This window comes from Pseudophryne corroboree, chromosome 7 (assembly GCF_028390025.1).
Source record: "Pseudophryne corroboree isolate aPseCor3 chromosome 7, aPseCor3.hap2, whole genome shotgun sequence".
In the NCBI taxonomy this organism is placed as follows: Eukaryota; Metazoa; Chordata; class Amphibia; order Anura; family Myobatrachidae; genus Pseudophryne; species Pseudophryne corroboree.
Genome location: NC_086450.1, coordinates 182,381,364 through 182,397,133, shown reverse-complemented (window position 1 = coordinate 182,397,133; position 15,770 = coordinate 182,381,364). Strand labels below are relative to the sequence as shown.

General features: G+C 45.7%; 1 long non-coding RNA gene across 1 annotated transcript in view; it reads right to left on the bottom strand.

Moving 5' to 3' along the window:
* Positions 1–1,577: 1,577 nt before the first annotated feature.
* LOC134943493 (uncharacterized) overlaps positions 1,578–15,770 on the bottom strand; it is a 39,532-nt gene continuing 25,339 nt past the window's right edge. Inside the window, exons 3-4 of the long non-coding RNA XR_010181569.1 lie at positions 4,283–4,378; positions 1,578–3,523 (exon numbers count right to left, since the gene is read on the bottom strand). This is a non-coding gene — a long non-coding RNA (uncharacterized LOC134943493). The remainder of the gene's footprint in view (positions 3,524–4,282; positions 4,379–15,770) is intronic.

Here is a 15,770-nt window from a genome sequence, read left to right as displayed (position 1 = left end):
CTTCATTTAAACTCACATACACACACGCTTCCTTCACTTAAACACATAAACATGCCTCTCCACTGCCTCCCAGAGTTCTGCCCCTGGATCGCATTGCAATCATGTGATGGGCACATCACGGCCGGGTGGGAGCTCCCGCGGGTGCCCATCGCGCATCGCAGTGCGATATATCGCATGTGTTTTTAAAACACATGCAATCGCACTACGATGCGATTAAAATTAAGTGCAGCACTTAATATTTTGCAACGCAATATTCGAGCAGCGTGTCTGTGCATCGCGTCGCATGGTGCTCAATATGTACATACAATCATGCGATTGAAATCGAAGGACTGTATGCCATATTGTATAAGTGTATGAACTACATAACAGTTTCTCTTTAAATAAAGTTAGGGAAGGAGGTATTGTGTTAAGCCAAGTCTGTATTTTATTTTTGTCTGATTCAGCACTTATGATCAACAGTAATTTCCAACAACCTCTTGTTACCCTTTCACCACTGAGTAGAATGCCAAAGATGGCTCATTCAATTGTTAGTAAAAGGTAATTTACTAGATTTTTTAAGGCTAATTTCCTAACTTGCAGCCAGAAGGAAGGAACAGCTCCAAAAAGTAGTGAAATAGACCCGCTTGCAGAGACTGACAGTGAGAACATAAATGGACTGTCTGACATACCAGTTTCTGGGCACAATATATGAAAACAAATACTCACTTTAACATGAAGGTCTCTATAACTTTGTAAGTTGACCATTCTGTTTGCAGCACCATTGGGACACACTGCATAAGCACGCAAACAGAAGGGTGCCTCTGAGATCAGTGATGTACAGCAGGCAACACTAGGTCTACCTGCAACCTTCTAAGACTTCCCCTGCAGCATCCAGCTCCTTCCTGTGTCAGGCCTTTTTCCTGTTTCATTCATTGGTTCAGATCTTTCTTATCCTCTGCTTTATGCCCTGCCAAGCTTAACTGACACAGCACATCTGAGAGAAGAACTGATGTGGGTAAAGATTCATTTAGACATAAGGTAATGTAGGTGCCAAACATGATGTGTTCCACTTCCTGTGCGCAATTCTGGTTCTGCAAACATCGTAAATTTGCAATTTATCACCTCTGTACCATATCACTCCCCCATGGTCTTCCTTCCTCCATGGAAAGAGCCGTAAAAGTCCTGCTTACTTCAATAATAGAATTATTAGGGACAGCACATACGAAACCTCTCCTCAGAATGTCATTGTGTCTGTCAGCTTTGCACCTAATTTCCAAAAGCTGATGGAAAATCTGGTCCCAGAAAATTCTCATTGAATTGTCATATTTTGTAACAAGGTTAATTGTACTGCCTGGTGAAATGTCATCACAAATTGGCGTCTTTTCTACGATTACAGTTTTAACATATTACTAAGATTAAGGCTAATGTGTGGCCCATTTGAAGAGAGAGATCCACACATGTGGAGATGTATCATGTTGATTTCACTGGTACTAGATATTCTTCCTAGTTATTTGCTTGTTAGCTGAAGTGCAACACAAACATCACATGTCATATTTTGTGGTCCCCAGTTTGATAATAAACCCTTCATAGTGTTGAAAACACACTTCTAGAATGTTTTTTTTTTATTTATTTCCAATATTGCCAATAGGAACACAGAGAACACGGTACCTAACTGGACAGATGTGGCACCTGTGATAAAAACAGTAAGAAAGGCATGTAATAAAGACAGTCTCCATATCCGCTAAATCTAGTTAGCGCATACTGTAAATGAGTTAATGAGGCATGGCACAGCAGTTTTTAGGATTAAAAAGGAAAAGTTTAATATGACAAAGTGATACGAGGCTGGACAATGAAATTACATTTTTACTCTTTCAAACTGGGATGACAATCCTCAAAAAGATGCATGGGACATTTATACAAGGACATGTTCCAAAAGTTGAATGGAGGCCAGCATTTGTGTATTCATATCTTCCAACATTTGTACTGGTTGAAGCAGGGCATCATTGCACAGTGCACACCTGAGAAGAGGTGGGTAGCCATGCATCAGGAGATATGGCCATGTATCATGGGAGCATGCCCTGTAGTTCCGCTGCCCTGAACCAGCCCTTTAACTGCTTGGCTAATCTGGTAGAAGGACAGAACTTGCAATCAGGACTGTTTCCCTGGAATTAGGACAGTTAGGAGGTATATAGTATGTCTATGTGATGAGTGGAGAAAAAAACCCATAAACATATTTTGCCAGATGAAATGCACTGTCCATCTTCATAACCTACAGCTAGTGAGTGACTTTTTAGTATTTGTAATTGGTGCAATTTGCATTTGACTGGTGAAAACGAATTCATTGATGAGTTAAAAAAAACAACTGAACCAGTCCTGGGCATCTAAACAACAATTGAAGTGTGTTTTGCAATGGTTGCAATTTCTTCAGCCAGTTCAGGTTGCAAGCAGTTTCTCAGTGGTTCTGATTGAATATGTCACAGTGATTTTACTGGGGAAGGCTTGTTCTGAAAATGAACATGGTAGTTTCCTTTCTTCCCCAGCATCATGGTCACAAAAGTCATAAAGACACCTTTTCTGCACCCAAAGGAGCATGATAATAAAAATAAAATGTGATACAATATCAAAAAGATGGAGATATTCTCTGACCGTGCACAGCAGGGTGGCTGAAATGATCAAAAAATCATGAATAGTTCTCTCAAATGAGAGCTACAAAAATCGGAAGGTTTCATAGCAGATATTACTTCTGCATACATACCCTTCATTGTTCCGTATTGAGGCAGGAACACTGAGAGATGGAAAGATTATCTGCCGGCAAAGCCAAGAGAACAAATCAAAGATGTAGAATTGTTTCAAAATGACTTCATTAATCCAACAAAAAAAAGTAAATATGGCTATTTGTGAATCCTCCATACAAACCTAATAACTCCATTTTTACAGAAAATCCTTTCATTTGAGGTTTGGTCGTACTCAGGGGCATTATCTCTACTGAGGCAACACATAGATGTGTGATTTTATGCAGAAGTCTGTTGTTCGGGGTTATTAGCAAGGGCTGCTCTGTATACAGAAGATCATTATCGGACCTCCAGCAGTGGTGATGAAGCTGTCCTGTTTTTTCATGCAGTTACAAGGACAGATTACTATACATTTTCTTTTTGGAATATTTGCAACCAATTTTCCTATGGCTTATACTATGCATTTAAATCTCATCTATATTTCAGCTGTACAGTAGTCAGTGGTTTAAGCATGGCAATCCAGCCTTTAGGCAGTGCTAGAAAGGGGAGCTCGGGAGAGTATGCATTGTGTGCAGGAGTTTGGAGCTGATTTGCTCTCTGAGAAGTAAAGCAGATTCCAACCCAATCTTCCTGACTGCAGGGGAGACAACTGTAGGATTTTGTCTCAGGCTCTGCATTATTTTTTTTATTTCGTTTTATTTACTTGTACACTCAGCTTGTCTGATGCCCGATGTTCACATCTCAACTAAGTGTGCAAACACATGATAGAAATTGGATGGATTTACTGGAGGGCCAATGTCTGTTGACATTTCCTTGTGATGAGAAGTGAAGGAAAAAACAAAGAAGAGATTAAAGGCATCAGTAAAGAAAAAATGTACAATGTTTACGTTTTTAACTACAAACTGCAGGAAGAGCAAATAATGCAAAGGCAAAAAAACCTATGGCTCCCCAGATATTGTAGAACTAATAGGCCCAGCATGAAAAAGCTACGAGTTGCCTACCTCACCTGTGATGCATGCTGGACTCAGGGGTCTATTTACTAAGCCTTGAATGGAGATAAAGTCGCCGGAGATAAAGTACCAGCCAATCAGCTCCCAACTGTCATTTTTCAAACACAGCCTGTGGCATGGCAGTTAGGAGCTGATTGGCCGGTACTTTATCTCGGTTGACTTTATCTCCATCTAAGGCTTAGTAAATAGACCCCTTAGTCTCTTGAAGGGTAAAATCACACAGACAAAGCATCACACTAGGGAGACGTAGAGAGATGTATAATGACAAAAGAGACATTTGAGTGGTTGACATGGATTTTGGATCAGAACCAATTACACCCCCTTCTTTTCCAGCTAATCATCCTTCCACATCCAGAACTTCTCCTAATAAACACTTCTGATTAATTAGCAACAGATATCATCACAACCTTTCCTTGCAGCTTTTTAATTACATTTCAGGAAGATTAATAGGACAGACATTAGATATGTTTTTATTTCTGAGCAATATCTCCTCCTGCATCTCTCACATATCAACCTCTGAAGCGTCTGATTGCGACAAGACATTGAACGAGTATTTCATACCCTTCAGCAGGCTGTAATTTGCTGGGCAAACATCAGCTGCGCTGTTTAACATCTCTTTCATGAACAGATCAAACTGCCCAAATCCAACCTTTCAATCTGCAATAAATGAAAGGGAAAACAGAAATTACATACATTCTACTATCGGAATTTTACTTCTGTAATGGTGTCTACTGCTTTTTCTGCCTCCCGCTTTATCTCTGGTTTTCTTTTTCTAGCTCTATGATGGTTTGGAAACTCCTGCCATGTAACTGTGTATTTGATTCCTCACCCAACTCATTCTATTAACTGTACAGATTAGAAAGAGCATAGGGCTGAACCAGGATCTTTCTTGCTAGATGATTGCTTACACCTATATCTTTTATTCATGTACTTATGTCCATACCCGTATCACAGAGTTTACAGGATTACAGTAGTGATGGATCTGTACATAGCCCATTTTATGGAAATACATGCATGGAATATACATATATTTACATTTTGTGACTGCATGGCCGAATCACATGTAGAGGAGCAAGCAATGCTTATGTGCCATGTACAATGATGGCTTACTATATCTAATCCTGGATCTGCTGTCAACCAATGCATCTTCACACCAGCTGTATCATCTTGTTCTAGAGTAGGATGGACAAGCTCCACTACAATGCACCTATAATTGTCGCATCCCTCAGAGACACAGTTGTCTATATGACCATGAATAATGGCATGCCTCATGTGACAATACTGAGCATATACAAACACACAGTAAATAAATACAAGCTATATACGGCTACAGTCTTATACATATTAATACCAGAATCATGCTATCAATCCTTCACAACACTCTAATTTCTGCTTCTATCTTATTTGCTGTTTAACATGTAGAACATATAACTTTATGCTGTATACTCATTATATTAGGAAGGTTCAACACCCAAGTGAGCATACCTTAAAGTGATTAATGCCTAGGAAACAGGACTTATCCACAAAAAAAGTGACACTGGTATGGTCCCCATCAGTATGTTGCATTTTCCTTATGCTGGGGATACATGGTTAGATTTCATGCTTGTCAGACAGACAGACATTTTATCTGACAGCATGACACCCATCAGGGGTTCGGTATGTATTACCGGCGGACGGGATGCCGGCTGTCCATATCCCGACAAATGCCGGCAGTGGGGTGAGTGCTAACAGTCTCCTTGCGGGCTCACTGTGCTCGCCACGCTGCAGGGTCAGTGGCTCGGTGCGCTTGCCACAGGATCTATTCCCACTGTATGGGTGTCGTGGACACCCACGAGCAGGGCCACACTGGCCACCTGGCCCTTTTTGGCCAGATTTGTCCTTTCATATACGCGTCCGTCAGCACCGCTTCCTGGGCAGTGCTGTGTATAGCGGACGGAGTTTCATGTGCGGCATAGGCATAGCTTCGTGATGCGGCCAAGCCAGGTTTGAAAGGCGTGGGCAGGAGGAAACTGAGTGGGCACCATCTTTAGATGCACATATGCCTGTGCTCCGTCTGCTCACCAAACCACGTGCACCGGCTCCTGCCTCCTCTGCTCACCTGGGTGCACAGCTTCTCGTCTCATGCAAAGACTGCCTCAACTCCTCCATCATATACAACAGAGACTCCTGGAACGTGGCTCCTATTTGCTGAAAATTAACGGAAAAGGTAACGGTGAAAAGTCCTGTCTGCGTGTTGTAGTTGGCATTCTCACGGTATAGGCTGCTGGTTGGCATTTGTGGTGAAGATGGTTATAGGATTCATCTATAGAATCCAGAGGCAGGCAGATGGGATTTCAAATACTGACCTGTGCTCCTGAATAACAGTAATGTATCACTTATACGCATGTTACTGTCCTGTCTCCACATACACACTGGTAATGTCAGTAAATGTGACTGACACTTGGCAGCTCCCACTACACTAATCCCTACAAATAATAAAACTTACTAGTAAATGGTTAATAGAAATTGTATTTATTTATTTTATTCCATTGTGCTAATATGTTGGGTATTTCCCTTATATTGTGCTGCATACTAGAAGTGGGGAACACTAGTGGCCAGTTCCACCTCTGTACAAAACTAGCTTAAATCATAGATCAGAGCTGGGGTGTTACACACAGGTGTGAGGCTAGACGGGGGAATGGATCTTTCGGCTCAGCATTGCACTTCAGGCCACGCCCCATTGTTGCTAAACCACGCCCCCTAATTTTCTACGCGCGCTTGCAGAACACACATTTGTCACGAACAGCATATCTAAACATTTGGGAGTATGGCTGCACACTTATATGTTCTAATATTAATTATATTTGTAAGAGTATCTAAGAAATAGGAGGAGTCAGGAATAGTAAGAGGAGGAGTCTATACCATTAGCAGATTTTGGCGCCGAGGTGGGTCTGTGTGTTCTTTAAATGCCAGGGCCTATTTTTAGTCCCAGTCCGACCCTGCCCACAAGTGGTAATAGCCCTGGTGCGCCGGGATTTCGGCTGGCAGCGTTGTCAGCTGTTGGGATTTTGGCATCGGTATCCTGAACGCCAAGATCCCGACCGCCGGCAAATTGACTGCATCACCCCATCAGATATCATGGGCATACACTGTAATACATCTCATAGTATATGGCCACACAATATCTGGGTTCCTTCCTGGAGAGGACATATTTCCGTTTCTCTGCTGTGACGGAACAGGGGAAATACATCTGCCTGATGCAGCTGACTTGTAACTTTAAGATGTTGCATCGGACTAACTCCATTTATGTTTTAAAAACAACATAGTACAAGACTAGGCAGTATCTGTTTATGGATGACCCAATATACCATCGGATGGACCCACTGGACCACTCGGCATGTCTGACCGATCGATATTTTGGGATTGGTCGTGCAATGACACAGTTAATTTATCTGGGTAATAAGCCAATATCAGGTGGATCACCCAGATAATTGTATAATGTATGCCCAGCTTTAGTGAGGCCTTTTAGCTGGATTCAGTATGATATCCCTGCTGTCAGGAATCCCGGTGGTCAGGAGACCGACGTTGGGATCCCAAAACCCGGAATACCAGCGGTGAGCGCAGCATGTCCCCCCCCCCCCCCCCCCCCGCGCGGGCTCGTTGCGCTCTCAACACTTTGGGCCCAGTGGCGACCTTTGGTTGTCACAGGGTTATATTCCCCCTTGGGTGGTGGTGTGGACCACCACCCGAGTGGGGATTTCGGCCAGCGGTCCCCCACACTGCTTCTGGAACTACAGCATCATTGCGGCACATGCACACTGATGGTCTGGCACAAGAAAGAAAACAATCGGACCACTGCAACGGAATAAAACCAGTGGTCCGAGTGTGAATAAGGTACTATGGAGTGCTCCTATAGAACCCCATTATAGTGAAATGTGCACTAACAATTGTTAAGGCTGCAGACAAAAGCAAAATAAGTAACATTAAGTTTTGGAAAGTTTGTGTGTTCCATGCTATTCGCTTACAATAATTTGAGTGTTCTTAATAGGCTTTACGTATGTGTGCTAAACACTTGAACCTACTATAATGCTCATGTGTATAAGGTTTTAGATTAAAACAGTACCCTACCATACTCCATGAGAAAAGACTCAGATCTATTTGAGATTACCATAGTTCACTATCTTCTATATAAACAAGTAATATAGCTCATTACGGTTTCAAGCCCTGGAAATTCTCTTTTACTTACACTTTATGAAAATGTACTCAGAATCATACATTTACCATCATATTAAGGTCCATACACACTTAACGATAAAATGAGCGACGTCGCTCATTTTCCCCCTCCTTGAGAGACGTCGCTCATTTTATCGTCAAGTGTGTATGCCACCAGCGACGACCGATGCGCGGCCCCGCGGGTCGGCAACGATCGTCGCTGTCGGTAGGGCATGCATGAAGGATGTGGACTGTCGTCCACGACCTTCATGCAGGGCTGGCGGGGGCGTGACGTCACTGAGCGATATGAGCGGTCATATCGCTCAGTGCGTACAGGCGGCCGCCGACCGGCTGGCCCGGGAGGGGGAAACATTAGACGATGTCGCTCACAGAGCGACATCGTCTAATGTGTATGGGCCTTTAGTTATGTAAAATGCAAGTGTATAGAAATAAAAAATAAATAAATAAATAAATAAAAAAATAAGAAAAGAAAAAGAGAACAATTTAAAGATCACAATCAAGGGTACAAAGAGTCTCAAGTATGGGAAATATGACATTCAAAACACAGTTAAAAAAAATGATCTCATTTTTATTTTTTTTAACTCTCAAACAAAAGGTTGCATTCTTTGTTTTTACAGATAATGTAGAGAGTTGATGACAATAGTAATTAATGTTACAGAATAAGGTTTTGTGTACAGTAAAATATGACCATATCTTACAGATGAACTTATGAAGTCATACTTGCTTACTTTTGGAAACTAGGGGCCTAATTCAGAGTTGATTGCAGCAGAACATTTTTTAGCAGTTGGGCAAAACCATGGGGGTCATTCCGAGTTGTTCGCTCGCTAGCTGCTTCTAGCAGCATTGCACACGCTAGGCCGCCGCCCTCTGGGAGTGTATCTTAGCTTAGCAGAATTGCGAACGAAAGATTAGTAGAGTTGCTACTAAATATTTCTTTGCAGTTTCTGAGTAGCTCCAGACCTACTCACAGATAGCGATCAGCTCAGTCCGTTTAGTTCCTGGTTTGACGTCACAAACACGCCCTGCGTTCGGCCAGCCACTCCCCCATTTCCCCAGACACTCCCTCGTTTTTTCCTGACACGCCTGCTTTTTTTGCAAACGCCGGGAAAACGGTGAGTTGCCACCCAGAAACGCCCCTTTCCTGTCAATCACACACCGATCAGCAGTGCAACTGAAAAGCGCCGCTGAAGCCACAGCAAAACTGCTAAGTTTTGTGTTAAATAACTAAGCGCATGCGCCCTGTGTGCCTTGCGCATGCGCATTTAGCAACAAATCGCAGCATAGCGAAAATCAGCAACGAGCGAACAACTCGGAATGACCCCCCATGTGCACTGCAGGGGGGGGGGGGAGATATAACATGTGCAGAGAGAGTTAGATTTGGGCGGGGTGTGTTCAAACTGAAATCTAAATTGCAGTGTAAAAATAAAGCAGCCAGTATTTACCCTGCACAGAAACAAAATAACCCATCCACATTTAACTCTCTCTGCAAATGTTATATCTGCCCCCCACTAATAACAAATTTGCTGCTGCGATCAACTCTGAATTACCCCCTAGGCAGGGCCGTAACTGGGGGGGCTAAAGGGGGCATGCGCCCCGGTTGCAGAATTTGAGGGGGCGCCAAAGAGTTACAGAGGAGCAGGGTTATTTATTATTATTTTTAACAGTTTTTTATATAGCGCAGCAAATTCCGTTGCGCTTTACATTTGGAAATAAAATGATATAACAAAACTGGGTAATAACAAACAGTTATAGAGGTAGGAAGGCCCTGCTCGCAAACTTACAATCTATAGATAGTTATTTTGTTTTGTTTTTTACCGGCAGTGCTGTGCTTCTCCAGTGAGACAGGAGACAGCTCCCAGGGCAATGTATCTGACCCACCTGTCTGCCCGCAGCTGGCTCTGACGTTGTGTGGGTGAGCTCCAGTAACTGGGATCTCTCCTATGTCAGCTACTGTCTTAAACTGTATTTTTTGCCATGCAGTGCTGCAACTAGCGTGCGGTGCATCGTACAAGCTATAAAAGTGCACTGTGCTCCCTTTTAGCAGTATCAACTTCCGCTTTGCCTCCCAGATGGGGGGATTTACTGTAGCCTATAGGGGGGTGTAGTGCAGTGATGTAGTGTACCATATAGGGTATGCAGTGTAGTAATGTATTGCAGTATATAGGGGCATGTAGTGCACGGATGTGGTGTAGCATATAAAGGGATGTAGTGTAGTGATGTAGTGCATCATATAGGGTATGTAGTGCAGTGCATAGGGGCATGTAGTGCAGTGATGTGGTTCAGTGTGTAGGGGATGTAGTATAGTGATATAGGGCCTAATTCAGACCTGATCGCTCGCTAGGGTTTTTGTGCACTGCTGTGAGCAGGTAGTCACCGCCCACAGGGGGAGTGTATTTTAGCTGTGCAAGTGTGCGATTGCATGTGTAGTAGAGCTGTACAAACTGATTTTGTGCAGTTTCTGAGCAGCCCAGGACTTACTCAGCTGCTGCGATCACTTCAGTCTGTCCAGGACCGGAATTGACGTCAGGAACCCGCCCTGCAAACGCTTGGACACGCCTGCGTTTTTCCAAACACTCCCTGAAAATGGTCAGTTGTCACCCACAAACTCCCTCTTCCTGTCAATGTCCTTGCGAACGCCCATGCGAATGGATCCTTCGCACAAACCCATTGCTGAGCGGCGATCCGCTTTGTACACGTGCGATGTGCCTGCGCATTGTGGTGCATACGCATGCGCAGTTCTGACCTGATCACAGCGCTGCAAAAATGCTAGCGAGCGATCAGATCTGAATTACCCCCATAGTGCAGTGGATAGGGGAATGTAGTGCAGTGATGAAGTGTTATGATATAGGCCTTCAATCCGAGATGATCGTAGCTGTGCTAAATTTAGTACAGCTACAATCATTCACACTAACATGCGGGGGGACACCCAGCACAGGGCTAGTCCGCCCCGCATGTCAGTGCCGGCATCCCCCCCCCCCGCAGAAGTGCACAGGCATCGCACAGCGGCGATGCCTTTGCACTTCAAGAGTAGCTCCCGACCAGCGCAGCTTTAGCATGCAGGCCTGGAGCTACTCATACAGTCGCTGCGGGCCGCTCCCTGCATGGTCCGGCCACGCCTGCGTTGGCCGGACCGCGCCCTCGAAACGGCGGCCAAACGCCGTCGTTACGCCCCCTCCCACCCAGCGACCGCCTCTGCCTGTCAATCAGGCATAGGCGATCGCAGCCCTGCTTCGGCCTTCGGCCGTTTGGCATGCGTTAGCTCGGCTGCGATAAAAAGCAGCGAGCAAACGGGTCAGAGTGACCCCCATAGTGCAATGTATGGGGACACACAGAGGAGCATGTAGTTGAACATGGTGTGGGGGCATGTAATGCTTAGGGCATTTGAGGCACATAAGGGAATATTGTCCAGTATTATCCCCTTATTTTTTTGGTTTTTATTTTTATTAATATTATTATTTTATTTATTTTTTGGTTGGGGCGGGCGCCAAATTACTGCCTTGCCCCAGGTGACGAAAATCCTAGTTTCGGCCCTGCCCTAGGTACAGGGAGCGTCTAGCGGTATGAGAGTTTGCTCAACGCGCAGCTGAGGGGACATATCATGCTCCGCCTAAAGGGAGTGTCTAACTCCACCGATGGGCAGGTCTATTGCCACTCAGGGAGATGTCCTGCAGTGGCAGGTGGAAAGTAACTTACTGAGTGCCGCTTGCTGCCAGAGGGGGTTTGTGTATGGGTGGTGTGTGCAACAGCAAAATATCGCTAATTTACGTGCAAACTGACACTGGTTGACTCAACCAACATGAGTCCTCTGACTGAGTATTTTACACACACACACACACACACACACACACACACACACACACACACACACACACTGCAGCATAGGCTGGGAAAAGACACCGCAGACCACCTTGGACACTACACTACAGGATAAAAAGTGCACGGTACACAGCACCAACAGCAGGAGCCTGTGCCCCGTTGCAACTTGCATCCCGGACCCAGCATCCCCACCGGTAATGTGACACTGACTCTCTGATCAGGCTCTCAAGTCAATCGATACAATCTTAGCAGACATCCACCATTCAGCCGTCAGCACTAAACAGGTTGAAGTTTAGTCACTGCTATTTTTAAGTATATCTCTGGACGGGTGTGGTATGGAGGGTCAACAAGCCGACCTTTTGTCATGTCGACCTAGAACATGTCGACCTAGAAACCATGTCGACCTACTTACTGTCGACCAATAGTGGTCGACCTAGACACTGTCGACCTAAGTCTTGTCGACCTAGAGACCGGATACCCTCTGGACATAGATAAGCCTGCAAATCAGGGCCGGTTCCAGGCCTACTAGCACACTGAGCGAGAAAATTTTGAAGTGCCCCCCCACGCTCGCTCCTGGGAAAGTAGGCGTGGCCACACAACTTTATATTATCAAACTATAAATAAATATATTTTCACAACACCTCTACACACACAATTAGCAGCTTTACACATAACACCCACAGTATTTATTTATTACCAGTTATACAGTAGTGTTTCTTACACAAAATGTCTTAAGTAGTGTCAGATACACCTAATGACCCAAGTAGTGCCAGATATACATTATATGCCCCCACAATGCCAGATATATATTATATGATCCCACAGTAACAGATACACATTATATGCCCCCAAAGTGCCAGATACACATAATATGCCCTCACTGTGCCAGATACACATAATATGCCCTCGCAGTGACAGATACACATTATATGCCTCCACAGTGCCAGATACACATAATGGTGGTCATTCTGAGTTGATCGCACGTAGCAACTTTTTGCTGCTCGTGCGATCAACTAGACGCCATCTATGGGGGAGTGTATTTTAGCATAGCAGGGCTGCGATCGCTTGTGCAGCCCTGCTATGCTAAAAAAGTTTCCTGCAAAACAAGACCGGGGTCAGACCTACTTACCCTGTGCGACGGATCCAGCGACAAAGGTCCCGGGATTGACGTCAGACATCCGCCCTCCAAACGCCTGGACGCGCCTGTGTTCGGATCTCCACGCCCAGAAAACGGTGAGTAAACCCCCCGGAATGCCTCCCGGTCATCAATCTTCTTACGATCACCGCTGCAATCACTTTCAGCGCTGGCGGCATCGCTGCGCATTACGGGCGCTGCGCAACCACAGTCCCGCTGCATGCAAAAGGGTTTGAATGACACCCCATATTCCCTCACAGTGCAAGATACACATTATATACCACCACAATGTCAGATACACATTACATACCCCCACAGTGCCATATACACATAATATTCCCCCACATTGTCAGATACACATTATATGCCCACACAGTGCCAGATACACATTATATACCCACACAGTGCCAGATACACATATGCCCCCAGTAGTGCAGTGCCAGATACACATATGCCCCCAGCAGTGCAGTGCCAGATACACATTATATGCCCCCACAGTTCCAGATACACATTATATGCCCCCACAGTGCCAGATACACATATGCCCCATTGTCAGATATACATAATATGCCCCCACATTGTCAAATACACATCAGATACACATGTGCCCCCCACAGTGCCATATACACATAATATGCCCCCACATTGTGAGATACATAAGTGCCCCCACAGTGCCAGATAGATATAATATGCCCTGACATTGTGAGATACACATGTGCTCCCATAGTGTCAGATACCTGTGCCCCCTGTAGTGGTGCTCACCGCTGTCGGCCTCTCCTGCTGCTCCCGCTGCTGCCGCCACTGCTTCTGTGTGAGGGGAGGAGTGCACAGCACGCGCCTCTCCTGCCCAACAGTCCCATCTCCAGCAGCCCCCTGCCTGAAATCAGCCGTCGGTTCGTCAGCCAGTCAAAGCTTGCGGTTCGGCAGCTAATCAAGAGCTGCCACAGCCGGTCTGCGAGCTCTGATTGGCCGACGGACCAGCAAATATTACTAAATTCCCCTACCCTGGAACCAGGCACTACTCCTCCAGCTTCACCTCCAAGCTGTCAATCCTCAATCTCTGTCGGCTCTCCGTTTAGAGCCAACTTTCCCATCACTCCCTCTCCCGGAGGTATCACTGCCCAAGGCTCCCAATGCACTACATAACTTGCATGTTTGTGGGTGGGGGTGAGAGAGGGATCTGCATTGGGAAATGTGTACTGTGATAGTATCCATTGCTGTACCAGCGGTTTGCCAGCTAGGCGGCCTATTATTCAGTAGGGTTGCATCAAGCTCCGCCCCCATCCGGCGCGGGACGCACGCATGCTCAGTACAAATTCCAGGCGGGCTAGGGGAATCCGGGGGGTTCGGTGGGTTTTACGGGACAGTAGGCGGCTGAACCGTGGAACGGGAACCTCCCACAAGTTGCGGGAGTTGTTATTGTAGTGATTGCAGCCTAGATGGTGCAAGTTTACTTGTTTGCGACATGGAGTTTGGGGCCTAATTCAGACCTGATCGCTCCTCTGCGTTTTTGCAGATGTCTGCGATCAGATAGCCGCAGCCCATAGAGTGAAAACCCTCCCTGTGCAAGTGTGAAAATTCTGCTAGACAGCGGACAGCTGTAAATCCGTTCGCTACTCACTCACCATCAAATTATTTTTACAGACTGTGCAGTCTGTGCCTAGCCCTAGCCCAAAACTTACTCCTACAGTGCGATACAAACAAGCTGATCGTGGACGGAGCTGACGTCACAAACCCGCAATGAAAATGCTTGGAAACTCCTGCGTTTTTCATGACACTCCCTGAAAATAGGCTGTTACCACCCACAAACGTCCTCGTCCTGTCAATCAGCTTGCAAACGTCTTGTGATGGAAATTTTTGCACCACCATGTTGCTGTTTGGCGACGCGCTTGTGCATGCACAGTCATTCGATAATCGCCCGCTGTGCAAATTCGCACAACAGCGATCAGGTCTGAATCGGACCCCTTATATCAAAGGCTCAAGGAAGACAGCATCACCATCTCCACTGATAAAAACTCCTAAGGTAAAAATTGTAAAGGGAGGTACTGACGGGGGAGATGTGTGCTGAGCGATCTTAACACAGACCGCTCAGCACACATCTCTCCCCCCACTCAGCACAGCGCGATGTGCTGAGTGAGGGGACAAACGGATGGGGGGGCGCTCACTTCACACAACAGGCTCAATCTAGCACCGGCGATAGCTCCGCGTATTGCTATCACTGGGGGGTATACACACGGCAGATCTGTGCTTAGAATCTAAGCAATCTAGTCAGATTGCTTAGATTTTAAACACGGATCTGTCCGTGTGTACCCCCCTTAAGACTGGCCAGCAGTTAATTACAGTATGCACATGATAAATGAAGAACACCTAACTGATAAGAATGGGGAAAAAGCAGAGAGTGACCCAGAGTTTATAGCTCAAGGCACGACATTTGCCAGCAAGGAATTTTCAAGCAAAGTATCTGCAGCTGCGGAACCCAGATTTACTTTATGCTAATGAGAGTATCCATATGGCTAATGCGAAGGTTCATGTATCTGCATAACAGCAGGTGCCTCAACCATTACCATTAGTATTGGCCCTTGCACCAGCTCTATGCTAGGTGGCAGAGATCCATTAGAAATGTGCTCTGTGAGAGACGTCGCCTAGTGTTTCCCCCTCCCAGGCTGGGCAGTCGACAGCAGTGCATACACACTGAATGATATAACGACCATATCACTCAGTGACGTCACGCCGCGGCCGGGCAGGCAGCTCTTAGATGACAGTCCAAATTGAGCTGCATGCACAGCTGACAGCGAGGTTCATTAACCCGCGGGGCTGTGCATCGCTCGTCGTTGCCAGCATACATACTTGCCGAGAAAGTGAACAACATCGCTCAGGAAGGGTGAA